General features: G+C 46.3%; 1 protein-coding gene across 5 annotated transcripts in view; it reads left to right on the plus strand.

Moving 5' to 3' along the window:
• Positions 1 to 7,173: 7,173 nt before the first annotated feature.
• SHANK1 (SH3 and multiple ankyrin repeat domains 1) overlaps positions 7,174 to 14,218 on the plus strand; it is a 121,261-nt gene continuing 114,216 nt past the window's right edge. For 4 of the 5 annotated variants that reach the window (XR_009758347.1, XR_009758345.1, XR_009758348.1 and 1 more), the window contains exon 1: positions 7,758 to 8,107. The gene's annotated coding sequence lies outside the window, so the exon portion shown is untranslated. Of the gene's footprint in view, positions 7,344 to 7,757; positions 8,108 to 14,218 lie in introns of those variants that run through there. The other variant, XM_061588748.1, reaches the window with a different exon arrangement.

The raw sequence follows: 14,218 nt of genomic DNA on the forward strand, positions 1-14,218 counted from the left end.
TCTTGGATTTCATGGATGTCTGCCCACACAGGCGATTTTGGGGCAGAAATAGGGAAAGGGAGGGAGAGAACTTGAGCCAGCCAGAAGCCGGAATGTCTAATCCAGTCCAGATGTGGGAACAGCCAGGCCAAGGCCTCATCCAGGCTGGATTGCGACTGAGAACTGTGTGTGGGTTGTCACCTAGCCAGCTTAAATCTGGATTAATTTCTCTTTCTCTCCCTTTTTGTTACGTCAAATGAATTTGTTAAATTTAATTTTTATGTTTGCATTGCTCTAGTCTCTGTGATCATTATTTTTATTTACTTACTTACATAATTTATATCGCACACCTTCATACGGTGGCCATGTGTCCTATGTTACAAAAGATGGTCCTCTTTCTGAAGGGCTGTCAGAAAGACAGTCCTCTTTTGGAAGGCATCCTCTCTTTGAAAGGCTGTCCACTCCAAGGCTATGGACACACTTGCAGTTATACTGATTTCCGTGCTGCTCCACCTCTGTATTGTGGATCTGGGGACACGTGATGTCAGTCAAACTCTGCCCCTTTTACTCCAAAATCTGGGATTTGTGAGATCGGATGCATTTTCCCATTAAAACAGCTTCACACACTGACTTCAAAACTGTTTGGTCATCGTTGCCCTGCTTTGCCCACTGGTGTGTACACAGAGTCAATACGATTAAAACAATGAGTCAAACAATAAAGATATGTACAGTTGGGTACAGATTCTTTTTAAACCACACTCAGACAAAATAGTCTGCTTGCCTTTTAAGGAGCCCATGTGCATGTAGCCTTGGCCTGGTTTCAAGATAAAGAACCCTAAGCACCCTAAGAAGGGAAAGCAGGCCTTGAGGCTGCCCATAAAAAGTTAGAGTCTGGACTGAACAGGCACAGTCTTCTCCAGTAGAGTGAGATGTACTATTGGACTGGTGTGTGCGACCACTTCTGTACTGGATCCTTGCCCCTCTTGGCTGGTAAAAGCTAGCAGGAATGGAACAGCCGGCTGGGCCAGGGAAGTGATAAATGCCTCTTTACGAGAGGGAGTGGTCACCAGCTGCCTGAAAGAGGCGGCGGTGAGACCACTTCTGAAGAAGTCTTCCTTGGACCCGGAAAACTTGAATAACTATAGGCCGGTAGCGAATGTTCCATTCCTGGGCAAGGTCTTAGAGCGGGTGGTTGCTAGCCAGCTCCAAACACTCTTGGATGAAACCGATTATCTAGATCCATTTCAATCCGGTTTCAGGCCTGGTTTTGGTACAGAGACAGCCTTGGTCGCCCTGTATGATGACCTATGTCGGGAGAGGGACGGGGGGAGTGTAACTCTGTTGATTCTCCTTGATCTCTCAGCGGCTTTTGATACCATCAACCATGGTATCCTTCTGGAGAGACTTATGGAGTTGGGAGTTGGAGGTACCGCTTGGCAGTGGCTTCGCTCCTACTTGGTGGGTCGGCTCCAGAAGGTAGTGCTTGGGGAGCATTGCTCGATTCCATGGGTTCTCCAGTATGGGGTCCCGCAGGGGTCAGTTCTGTCCTCCATGCTTTTTAACATCTACATGAAGCCGCTGGGGGCGGTCATCAGGAGTTTTGGAGTGCGTAGTCATCAGTATGCTGATGACACGCAGCTCTACTCCTTTTCATCTTCTTCAGGTGAGGCTGTCAATGTACTAAACCGTTGCCTGGCCGCGATAATGGACTGGATGAGAGCTAATAAACTGAGACTCAATCCTGACAAGACTGAGATGCTGTTAGTGAGGGGCTTCTCTGATCAGATGGTGGATACTCAACCTGTTCTGGACGGGGTTACACTCCCCCTGAAGGAGCAGGTTCGTAGTCTGGGAGTTCTTTTAGATCCTTCATTGTCACTTGAGGCCCAGGTAGCCTCGGTGGCACGAAGTGTGTTCTACCAACTTTGGTTGGTAGCCCAGCTACGTCCCTATCTGGGCAGTGACAACCTCGCCTCAGTTATCCATGCTCTGGTAACCTCAAGATTGGACTACTGCAATGCGCTTTATGTGGGGCTGCCTTTGAAGACGGTTCGGAAACTGCAACTAGTGCAAAACACAGCGGCTCGATTGTTAACAAGGACCAAATGATCAGAACATATAACACCTGTTCTGGCCCGTTTGCACTGGTTACCTATTCGTTTCTGGGCAAGATTCAAAGTGTTGGTTTTGACCTATAAACCCTTACACGGCGTGGGTCCGCAATACCTGGTGGAACGCCTCTCCCGATATGAACCTACCCGTACACTACGTGCAACATCGAAGGCCCTCCTCCGGGTACCGACTCATAAAGAGGCCCGGAGGATGACAACAAGAACTAGGGCCTTCTCAGTGGTGGCCCCCGAACTATGGAATAGTGTACCCGACGAGGTGCGCCTGGCGCCAACATTGTTATCCTTTCAGCGCCAGGTTAAAACCTTCCTCTTTTCCCAGGCATTTTAACATATATTAGCATATTTAGCACATTCTGGTATTCTAAATTTAAATTGTGTAATATGTTTTTAGCTCTGGGGAATTTTTGTGGTATATTTGTATTTACTATGTGATTTTATTATATTACTGTATTTTTATATTTATGTTGTACACCGCCCAGAGAGCCGTTGGCTGTGGGCGGTATAGAAATGGAATAAAATAAATAAATAAATATTTCTGGTCACAGACTTCTCCAGTAGAGTGAAATGTATTATATGTCTATTTAAATTATAGCAGTTATTTCTAAATGTTGGTGAGTTCATATAAATTAGCATATGTAAATTTTATGTATATGTTCTCTTTTATTTGTTTGTTTTGTAAAAGTATTTATGCACCGCCCTCTCACAAAACATCAGGGTGATGTACAGCAGCATAAAAACATTTAAAAGCAATATGGAACAATCATTTTAAAAGACTGGCCAGTGGCCACTAAGAGACATTTGAAACAACTGCATAGGCGTGTTGGCATAAAAACGTCAAGAAAGTTGAAAGTGAGGATGCTTGCTAATACTCTGCTGGAAAAATGCCCCACAGGATGGGCAACCCTAAATGTCCAGTTGGGCCTTTGTACTATGGGGAACAACTAACAGTGCTCCTCTGGATGATATCAGTGACTAGGCTGAGAGTTAAGGGCTCAGGCAGACCTTATAGTGTGAGACCCCAATTGTTCTTGTTCAGGGGTTTGTATATCAAACACAACTACATTGAATTTGGCTTAGTAGAATATGGACAGTTAGTGGAGATGCTTGGGGTTGGGGGTAGCTACCTGGAACATTCATAATTTTTTTACTCCATGGGCAGCAAACAAGGTAGTAAGGTAGAACTATTATTGTTGTCATTATTGTTATTATTAAAATTAATAAAGTAAATTAAGTAACTCAACACATTGGAAAAGCCACCATCTCTTCAAATAGACAGTAAAATCAAGCTGATCTAAGTTTTAACAAAATTAATTGCATGCATTTAAATGAATGTATATCAGGAGGAAGATGCTGCTTCCTCCCTCCCCGCCAGCCTACCAAAGAAAGATAGTACATTGTCTCTGTGCGTGTTGGTAGGTTGGGGTGGGGAAGGTAGACCCATTCCTGCCATTAGTCCAAAGTGTGTGGGCACCTTTTGTTTGCTCTTTCCACAGTGCAGATATAGTGCATTTGTCTGCCTTTGTCATAGAACAACTGCACATCTGCTCTTCCCAGTAATGGATGTCCCTGCGCTGTGTGTATGTCTCACACAACACATTACTCTTTCTGCACACACTGTGCATGATACATCTTAGCTTTGTGGGTGGTAGAAATGGGATGCCAGACTAGATGGGTTCTTAGTCTGAACCAACAAGGCTCCTCTTAAGTTCTGATCTAAAGATGTTTCACATAGGTGTTAAGAATCTGTATCCTGGGGGCTGTTGCAGGTATTGTTAGCTGTAACTAACAATTAACCTCCAGAGAACCTCCTCCGAACTACCACTTCCCATCACTGACATCATCAGAGGATGAGGAGGCAGCCATCAGGCACTGCAGCATCTGTCACACCTGGATGCAGACTCAGATGAGGACTGCTCCCCCAGCAGCATTTTGCATTGTATTTTAATTGCTATGAGCTCTGTTGGAAGCTAATTTTTGGCTAAAAAGAAAGACTGATCAATATAGTATAAAATAACAAGTGGGACCTGTACCAAAATGTTGCAGCATGGACTGCTCATGTTCAGGGTGTCTGCCAGCTAGCTAACCAGCCAGCCAGCCAAAACACATTTAACGCACATTTAAAGCACATGGCTTCCCCCTAAGCATCTTGGATACTGTCGTTTCTTCAGTACAGGGAATTGTACCTCTGTGAGGGGCAAACTACAGTCCCCAGGATTCTCTGGGGGAAGCCATGAGTTTTAAATGTATGATGTGGATGTGACCTTAGCATAGGGTTGCTGTCATTCTACAAAAAAAACCCTTTAGTTTTTCTCGAAAGGCTAGTCGTTCTTTCTTCTTTTGGGTAGTAAAATTGCTTTACACAGCTCCCTGCATTTTTAAAATTCTCCTTGGGGGTATGGCAATGGGGGTTGTCATGATGAGTTCCTGCACTTCAAAATACACCACTGCACCACTGCCTCCTCCTATCCAGTTTTCTGTTTCCAGCAGTTGTTCAGCATTCCATGCCCACTGAGCATTCTCAGTCCTCATTAGGATGTTTTGGGATTTTCCCCCATTTCGGGTTTTCCTCCCTAAAAATGTGTTGTGTTTCTGAAACATGGAGTTCCCCAAGTCTACTTATATCTCCTTCTTGGGGATTGATGGTGCTGTTTTAGTTACATAGAGATCCACACTCAGATAATGAGTTTGTTATTAGAATATCTAGGATACAATATACTGTATTTCGTATAGTGCAGCTAACTGGGTCTGATGGAGTTGTAGTTAAAGTAGCTGGAGGGCACCAAGTTAGGGAATGTGGGTATAATACAAGATGCACCATATCTTTGTATTCATTTGTTGGTCCTTCATAGCATCTGTCAATTATGTGTAACTGAGTATGGGCCAGAGTGTGCTCTACACTTGGATGACTTTTTGTATATCCCGTTCACATAGAATCATATGCCATTGCCACATGTGCCATTTAGGGACAGCTGGGGAGCCCATCACCACTCTCATATTTGAGATAACACATACTTGTTTATTGAGAGCACCACCTCTTACCTACCCAGTGATTCTGCGCACTGAATCAGCCACTGAGTGGCTGATCCATTTTATGGATTTTGGTGTAAGTGCCAAAGGCACAAATTCCTTTACTTAAAAAGAGTGGAAGTGCAGGGAGACACTGCATTCCAGTGGTTGTGGTGCTGATGGAGGAATATGATGGTTATAGTGCTTTATTCAGTATTGCTTGCAACAGCCATGTAAGGTAGATCATTCTGTTATTCTCTCTGTGTTGCAGATAGGGCAGGGTGGGGCTCAGGGCTAGCCCAATATATTTTGTTGCTTGAGGTGAAGGACAAAATCGTGTCTCCCTTCTCCCCCCATTCCACATACAGAACCTGCTAGACTGGCAGCTGAATCTTACTTTGATGCTGGCAAGAGGACTGTGTTCTCCACCACACCTAATTGGCAGCAGGCTATTTTAAGAGGATGCAGGGCAGGATGTGGGGCACACACAGGTCTGTCCTCTAACACTTCTCCATCACTTCTCTCTCCCACACTCATGCAGCCCAGCATCTGGTGCCTGAGACAATGGCCTCACTCTGCCTAACGGTAGGGCCGGCCCTGATGGGGCTAAGTCTAGTATGTTACCTAATGAGTTTGTGGCAAAGGTGAGACTTGGAGGTAGGGACTTAGTGTTTCACAGTTCAGTTCCTTAGCCTGCTTACCTGGGACTAAGCCCCTTTGAACTCAGTGGGGATATACTTCAGAGTAGATATGCATAGGATTGCACTCTCAGCCATCTCAACCATCACAGCAAATACTCTTAAAATACATTTGAGTTTTGTTATAAATCACCCGGGGAATATGATGGAGGAATAGTATAATACTTATAACAAATAAATAATAAGTGAATGCCAGGATTCATGTACAGCCTTGTGCAGCCATGTCATGTATCTCATGTGTCTTAATGGGTCCCATTTCTTAATGTTGCTCTTGAGTATCATAGCCAAGCATTGTCTCATTGATCCTAAAAGTATACCTTAGTTTATGTACATTCCATGAGATTGGTCCATCAGGGCAAATGGGGCATGACCCCCACCAACCTCAGTCTCGATTCCTCCAAGCCCACCTGCCGTTTCACTGACAACTGGTCCAGAGGTTGGTCCTGGCTGTCAGCTTCCTCCTCCTTCATCCCAGTGTTGCCTTTGTAGAACTCAGCAGGAAGAGAGATGAGGACAAATGGAGAATGAGTTGGCTCTGCCTGTCATTGGCTCTGGTTCCAGTTCCTGTTGGTCTCACTGCTGTCCGCCCTACCAGTCCCAATAAGCACCAGCCATGTCCTCCACTCATGCCACCATTTCCAAGCCACTTTGTTAGAAGACTGGGGGGCAGGGGGGGAATGGCTGACACCAGGACCCACAATTAAGAGAGCAAGACTAAATGGATTGGGGAGGAGGTCAGATTTGAAGGGATGTTTGTTTATCTAAGATGCATGTAGGACTGACGCCTACATATATATATGCATAGTTGTGAGCAACTCTGGTGGTACCCAACAGACAGTAATGTAGTGGCAAAGTTGGAAGTGCAGGGTCCCTTCATGATAGTCACAGTCATGCTCCCTTCTAAGATTATAGAATAATCTGGCCAGGCTTGAATACTGCTTTAGAAGACTCTTCTCAATGGCTAACACACTCCCTTTTCATGCTGATTGGCTCATAAGACGCTGGAGACATAGGGACCCTGCTAGGATCTGGCTCCCCAAAAAGTAAGAGGTCTAAGACCACCCAAGACTCTGGACTACTGCCAACAGACCTGTAGATAAGTCCCACTAGGTAGCAGATGGATATCTTGAGATCCTGGGATAGAAATGGATTCAGGGTGTAAGGATCAGGCAGATGCAGGGGATGTGGGGGCCTGATAGCCACCCATAACAGTGATAAAGAATGAAAGATGTAAAAAGTACTGAGATGTATATTTTGGGCAAGGTTGGTTTATTTCCACACCACACACTGTTTCTTTAAGCCCAAACTAATTTAAACCTCACCTGTGGAAACACCAGAGAGCCAGTGTGGTGCAGTGGTTAAGGTGCTAGGCTACAATGGAATTGACTTGAAGGCAGTCTATTTCCATTTTGTGGAAACACCATACGGTGGCTGGTGGTAAGGCAGAGGCGCCTTGGTTCTAGAGATGCACAACAAGACTTGCGGGGTGGAGGAGCAGCGTGCGACTCAACAGAGGGGTGGAAATGAGGTTGGTCCCTGAGGAGGCAGCAGGAGATACAAAATGATGGGTAAATGGGACGTAAAAAAGGATGAGACGGGAAAAGGAGGATGGGAGGAGGACCTAAGAGCTGTGAGAGATACAAAGGGGAGCCCATGGGTGTGTACCATGGGTGTGTACCATGAGTGTGTGCAGAGGGGAGGAAGGTTGAGAGGTTGAGGCTGCTGGCCGAAGATGGGGAGGGGGTGTGGTTGCACGATCACTCCTCTCTCTCTCCCTCCACCTCCCCACATCCACACCCACGTGACGTTATGAATGAGGGGGGGCTGGGCAAAACCGTGCATTCCTGAACAGCAGAAAGAGAGCAGGAGTGGGGGTGGGGCGGCAGAGCGAGCGAAAGAGAGAGAGAGAGCGCGCATCTTCTCCAGCACTGGTAGGGTGGGAGGCAGGCAGGCAGGCAGGGGAGGGAGAGGCTGGCAGCAGCGCAGCCCAAGGAAACTGAACTGATCGTAGACGGCAAAGGGCGCCGCCATGGAAGCTTGAAGCACCCCCTCACCCTCCGATTATTATTATTATTATTATTATTATTAGCGTGGTTTCGCCTCCGCCCCTCCCTTCCCAGAGGAAACATCTGGACCTCGCTCCCTCCCCGCCCACCTCCCGCCACAAGGACTGCAAGGACACTACCAGGCAAAAAAGAGGGGTGGCGGTGGAGAGGTGAGCGAGGGGGGGGGACCAGCCTGAGGGTCCCCCCCAAAGGAGAGCATGTGCTGAGCGGCTCCCATCCTCGGCAGGTAACGGGAGCGTTAAGGGGAAGGGGGGCATGCGGGGGTGGGCTGCCGGGAGGTGGCTTCATTTTTCGGGTGGGTGGGGGCAGCAATTGCATGCCGGGGGTGGAGAGGGGGTGGATATAGGTCTTCTTGTGTAGGAGGCGAAACGCCACCGTCTCTGGTGGGGAGGGGGAGAGGTGGGGGTTCCCACGACGGGAAAGGGGAGGGTGCCATGATCCTTGCTGTGACACGGGCGGTGGGGGGGGCACATGGCCGCTGGAGGTGACACCGTAGCCATAGCGTGCGGCCACTTCTGTCGACCCTGCCACGCCCCCTCTGGAGGCCCCCTTTTTACGAATGTGGGGCTCTCCGCCTGTGATGTGGGGTGGGGGGCAGCATCTGCTGTGGAACAGAAGTGAGTAAGAAAATGTGTTTTATGTGTGTCAGGGTCACAGGCTCCCCCCTCTTCCCTCGCCTTTCGCACTCACATAGGACTTGGTAGTTCATTAGAAGTCAGAAGGGGGGGGTTCTTTCAAAAGCTGAGGTGCAGAAGCTTCGGGCAAATGGGCGTGAGAAGGGCTACGTGCGGACATGTGTTTCCATGCACAGGGTGTGCAGCTTGGCTTCCGCATGTAGACGTAGCTCATTGTGTGCACACTTGCACATGTGTAGACATATATACAGGTCCATGGGTGCTGGGGGTAGTAAGCCTGCGTTTGTGGCTGTGTGAGCATTTTTGTAAGCATGTACAGATGTGTTGGTAGTAATGTATTTGAGACAAAGAAAGGGGGAGAAGGGACATGGGGGGAAATGTGTACCATATGTTTAAGGGTGTACACATCCATCTCACATGTGCCTGTATTTGTATATGCCATCATGTGCACCATTATGCTAGTTTCCCTACCTAAGTGTTTAATCTGCAGGTACAAAATTATGCATGCTTTATTCCTCGAGATGTGTGTGTGCAACTGTCTTTTTCTGCACATCCCTTGTGCATCCATCTCTTTGTGCATATGTGCATATGTGTTTGCCCTTGTGCATGCATGCCGTGCACATTTTATCCCTTGCAGTGGCCATACCTTTGTAGGAACATTCCCCCCCCCCCTTGGTCTCCATATCTGCTTGCAGTTGTGAATAGAGAGAGAGGAGCAGATAAGTACTTGTGTGGGCATGCTTATCTGAATGATTGGGTGTCAGCGCTTTAAGCATATCTGGATCCAGCCAAAATGTGTGCCAAATAAATAAATAAATCCATCTCGCTGTGAGTGCACATGCTCACATACTGTATACATGTACAGCAACGGTATGTGTGCATCTGTGATTTCATTGCACAAATGCAGGACCTGGTATTGCCCCCCCTCCCAAACAACACTTTCCCTGCAAAATATGAAAACAAGTTCCTGGTTCTCCTGTGAAAATGTGCAGATGGTGTCTGCAGAAGATTCAGAAATAAAAATGAGCTTGAGCTTCAATGCTGTCTGGACCCTTTTAGTACTCTTTTTTATCCCCCCCTTCCCTGTGTGCCCTTCTGCCACTCCCCCCCCCGCCTTTCCCGCTACCACCCTTACAAACAAAAAAGAAAAGGCAAATTTACAATTTTGGAAGTTGATTGTATTTTGTAAAAGGTATACATGTGGTTTAATTTCCTTCATGCCCTCGAGATGAATAAAGTGTGTGTGTGTGTGTGTGTGTGTGTGTGTGTGCTTGCGTAGCATTCACACAACCCCATGTCTGCCAGTCTAGCCGGATATGCATTCATCTGTATGTTCACATATTGTTATGTGGGTGCAGTCATGAGGTCTGCATGTGCACATCCCCATCACATTATATATGAGCTGTGGCAGCTACAGTCCATCTGTGCACAGGCACGCGGCGGGTTCTTAGTGCGATCTGCCCTTTTGGCACTCCTTCGCGGCAAAACTCATGCTGGGCTGTAAATGTATCTCCATGTGGCTTCTTAGGAGCTGACACGCGTGTGTGCATGATTTTCCCACTATACTCTGTGGCCCTTTGTGGGACGTGGGGCTTTAATATTCTGTTCCCTGTGTGACATCCATTGTGGATTCTTATACAAATGTAGCTTGAGCTGTATTGTTGCTGGTACAGTACACTTCTCTGAGCATTGTGCAACATGTGGTTACAGGAAGAATAGAAAGCTTTTATCTGGATTTCCTTAATTCTGTTCGGATATTTTTTCTGGTGCCCCCCCCCCCCAGTTACCTATGAACTTGTGCCTCACAGAATTCCAAGTATTCTTCTGTTAAATATCTTACAGGTTATAGGTTCTTCTATTTAATATTTTATATGTGAATGGCTTATAGGAGTTCTGTTATCCATGCCTCTCAGTGTGGGGGTAGCTGCATACTAATAATTGTGCATATGTGTGTACTTCTTGTGCCCTTTAATATGAGTGTGATATAGAATTCTCTTTCTACCATAGTTTGGTTTGGTTCCTGCATTTGTTCACCCTTTAACAACAATGGCACTTTTAACAGCGCAAGCCTTTGCACGTTTAACTCAGAAGTACAGTTCCACTGACTTGAATGGAAGTTACTCCCTGGTAAATGTGAACACGACCACAGCCTTAGGCTGACTTCTGTGCTCCCTCACTTTGGTATGAGCTCCACCAAACACAGCAGGATTTACATCTGAATGGGATTGGGCACTGAGGTTGCAATCTTAAACACACTTAACAAGCAAGTAAGACCCAAGTAGCTCAGTGGGATTTATTTCAGGGTAAATTGCATTGTCAGTGGGTTGAGTCCAATGTTAGCCCTGTTTGCTGTAGACCCATTGAAATTGATGGACATGGCTGACTTTGGTACATTAAGTTCAATGGATCTACTCTGAGTAGAGTTGGATACAACCCCAAAGTCCAAAGTGCTTTGACAGCCTTCTCTCATGCTCCCCTAGTGGGACGGATTACTCTTCTTCCCATTTTACACATTAGAAATGGAAACTCAGAGCAGGTGGTGGTTTGCCCAAAGCCTCCTAGCAATTTTGTGGCTAGCTGTCTCACCCGACTGGACTACACTGTTTCCTCAGGCTATAAGATTTTGTGGCCTCTGTGACTCTGGCAATGCCTGGCCAGCAGTAAACAACTACCCATATGTGATAACTTTTAGCAGAGGTCAAGGACAGTTCAGATTGATTTTCTCTTCCATCTGAAAACTAGTCACATATAGTGGTTACAAAGACAAGATGAGGTAGCAGAACCAAGCGTATTAACAAAGGGTTCCACTTTCTTACCTATGGAGTCTTGTAATCCAAAAGAAAAGGGCACGCATCACCAAAACAGAGAGTAAAAGAAGCCAAACAAATCCATAAAATTTGCATATGCTGCCTATTCACAAAATGTGCATATAAGTACATTTACATCTATACATATCTGCAAATTTAGAAATCATCACTAGCATTTAAATAGAAAATATGGTCCTGCTCACCGTAGCGGGGAAGACTGTGACCTGTGTACCTGCTCATTCTGCTGTCTGGTGCTGATAACTGTTGATGGACTTCTTCAAGGCCCCTGTTCTTACGGTTCTTGATCTTTATGTTTAAACTGGACTTGAACCAGACCATCCTTCAAAAGGTCTGAAACGTTGGACACATGACTGCCTTATAAAATGATAGTGTGTGAACAGCCTCTTTGCATTTGTGGGGGTAGTTTTGTGGCGCTTTCATGATCTGCTTTATAAGCCATCTCCGCTTGTGTGTATATTTGTAAGCGGCCATGCAGTGCTAGAAGGGGTGTGTGTGTATCTTCTTTAGTGGTGCTTGCTAGGTGCCATATTTGCTGGGCCTGTCTGTATTTCCCTGTGTGAGCAATCTTAACACGTTACCACAGTGCTGTGGCAGCTGCTTGATTGTGGGTTCATCCCACAGCACTGCAGTCATATTGAAAGGCCTGCAAACACATGGGTGGGGCTAAGGGAGTTGCCCCAAGGGTTGTGGTGCTGTACGAAAACCCTCATGATTAGCCCCAGCCATGTGGTCGTGAAAGATGTGGGATGAACCCATCGAAAAAGTAGCTCCCACAGTGCTATATTAGCTGCAAAGAACACTTTCACAAGGGCTTCTTTATGCAAAAATGTTTTACACCCTGGGGGAAATGAGAGATGTCCTGGGATTTATTCCCAAATAAACCATACATAGAATACAAATTGCATGCTGTTAGGGTAACGGAGTGTGCTTCATTATACATGGGAAGTCTGCAAATATGAATTAATGAATATTTTGTAGGATTAGCCCATAGAATTCTAAATCTATGAAAGGGGGTCTTTATTTTGTGTGTGTGGGTATATTAATTTATTATTATACAGAGTGCCAGGCATTCAAGACCACTGACAATATATCTCCTTCATTAATTTCTCATCCCAACAATCCTTGCAAAGTAGGCAATGACACATCTGGGCAAATGTTGTCTTCCTAAACCTGTGTTTGCAGAGGTATTGCAAATGTACGAGCAGGGGGTGCATTTTTAGGGGAGGATTGACAGTTGGGAGAGGGTTCCTAACCCTTTCCATATCCACCCATTCTCCTTTACAACTGACTTCCTGGCCATTTCTCCTACACTGGGCATATTTCTGATCTCAGTGCCTAGCTGGGGGAAAACCAGTTTAAAAACAACCGGGAAAGAGACTTGCACAGGAGATTAAGCAAGCGGGAGAAGGGTCACCCATCACTTCCCTCTTACTGACTCTGTCCTGCAAATGCCCTCAGTCAACCATAAATTAGCATTATGTGGCACATAAACAGCTGCAAGTCCCATCTTTGCCTCAAAACCTGTCCCTTCAGCTTCTTATTCCCATTTTCCTGATGGAGAAACCAAGATTGAGGGTAGAAACACATTCACTGTTCTGCCAGTTCCATTGCGTCTCTACCTCTCCTGAAAACGAGGGCACACGGTACTAGTCAAATCCCGTCCCTTTTTACTGTAAAGCCTGGTGGGAGCAGCTTGAGTGTGTGTGTGTTTAATTCGCTTCAAAGACATTTCACAACTGATCAGCCGATCAACCCATTCCCCCTCCAGCTGTGGCTAATGGAAACACTTTGCTGTGGTGACTAGTGTGTTTACAGCCTGTGAGAGAACAACTTAACCAAAGCTCTTGCAGCTCAGGCCTTCTGGGTCCAAAGCCAGCACTTTTCACCTTGGACTAGATGGCAGTCTCAAGATTTGCCTGTGATTCTATGTAAGGATGACAATGAGAGCATGTATACAGGATACATGTGCATCTGAGCCAGTGTATGTGAGAGGGAGAAGGGCGGGCGATCCACTTTATGAGCATTTATATGAATCTGCAAATATGTGAGTGTGCATAAGAGAGAATGGGGATATTTGCACTTGTGTATGTGAGAGAGCTGGCCTCATTTGGCTTCATTTCACACCCACTGCACGTGGCACTAGAGGGATGCAGAAAGGCTGAAGAAGAAATACAGAGAGAGAGAGAGAAGCCTTTGTATCAAGGATTGACATTGAGACAGGATCAAGCTTTCAACAGCCTTTACAGGCAAGACAATGCTTCTCACACACCAGGCTTTGACTGTGCACTCTGGATGCATGCACCAGCATGGCTACAATTGCATGGTCAATTCCGTGCAATCCATATAGTCAATGCCCCACTCCCTTCCCTCCACTGGAGTTGTTAGGCTGGGCTTGTGAAGAGGCTGGGTCTGCAAGATGTGGGGGGGGGAGAGAAGGAAAAAACCCAACCTTCCTGCCTTTTCTATCATCCTCCCCATTGTCATTTCCTTTTGTTTTCCAGATCTATGTAATCTTATCTATTTATCTACACATCTTTTTTCTGATAAAAACCCATTTATGGGCAGGGATCTAGCAAGTATCTCCTCCCAATCCATTTGCCTCCTCTACCTTCACAGATGGACTTTCAGGGGGGCATCTCTCTCTCTCTCTCTCCCCCACCATTCTCAGGCTGGCATTATTCCAAACAGCGCCTGCGCTGCTTCTCCCCCGCCCAGCTGGGCTTGGCTATTCTTAGCTCTCAAGTCTTTGATTCATGCTTCTGAGAGTATTTCTGCTGGGTGTGCAGAGAGAACAGTTACTGCGGTGTGTGAGAGAGGAGGAATATGCACATGCCTGGCTCAGTGCGTGTGAGAATCTCTGTCTGTAAAAGCATG

This window comes from Rhineura floridana, chromosome 11 (assembly GCF_030035675.1).
Source record: "Rhineura floridana isolate rRhiFlo1 chromosome 11, rRhiFlo1.hap2, whole genome shotgun sequence".
Taxonomy (NCBI): domain Eukaryota; kingdom Metazoa; phylum Chordata; class Lepidosauria; order Squamata; family Rhineuridae; genus Rhineura; species Rhineura floridana.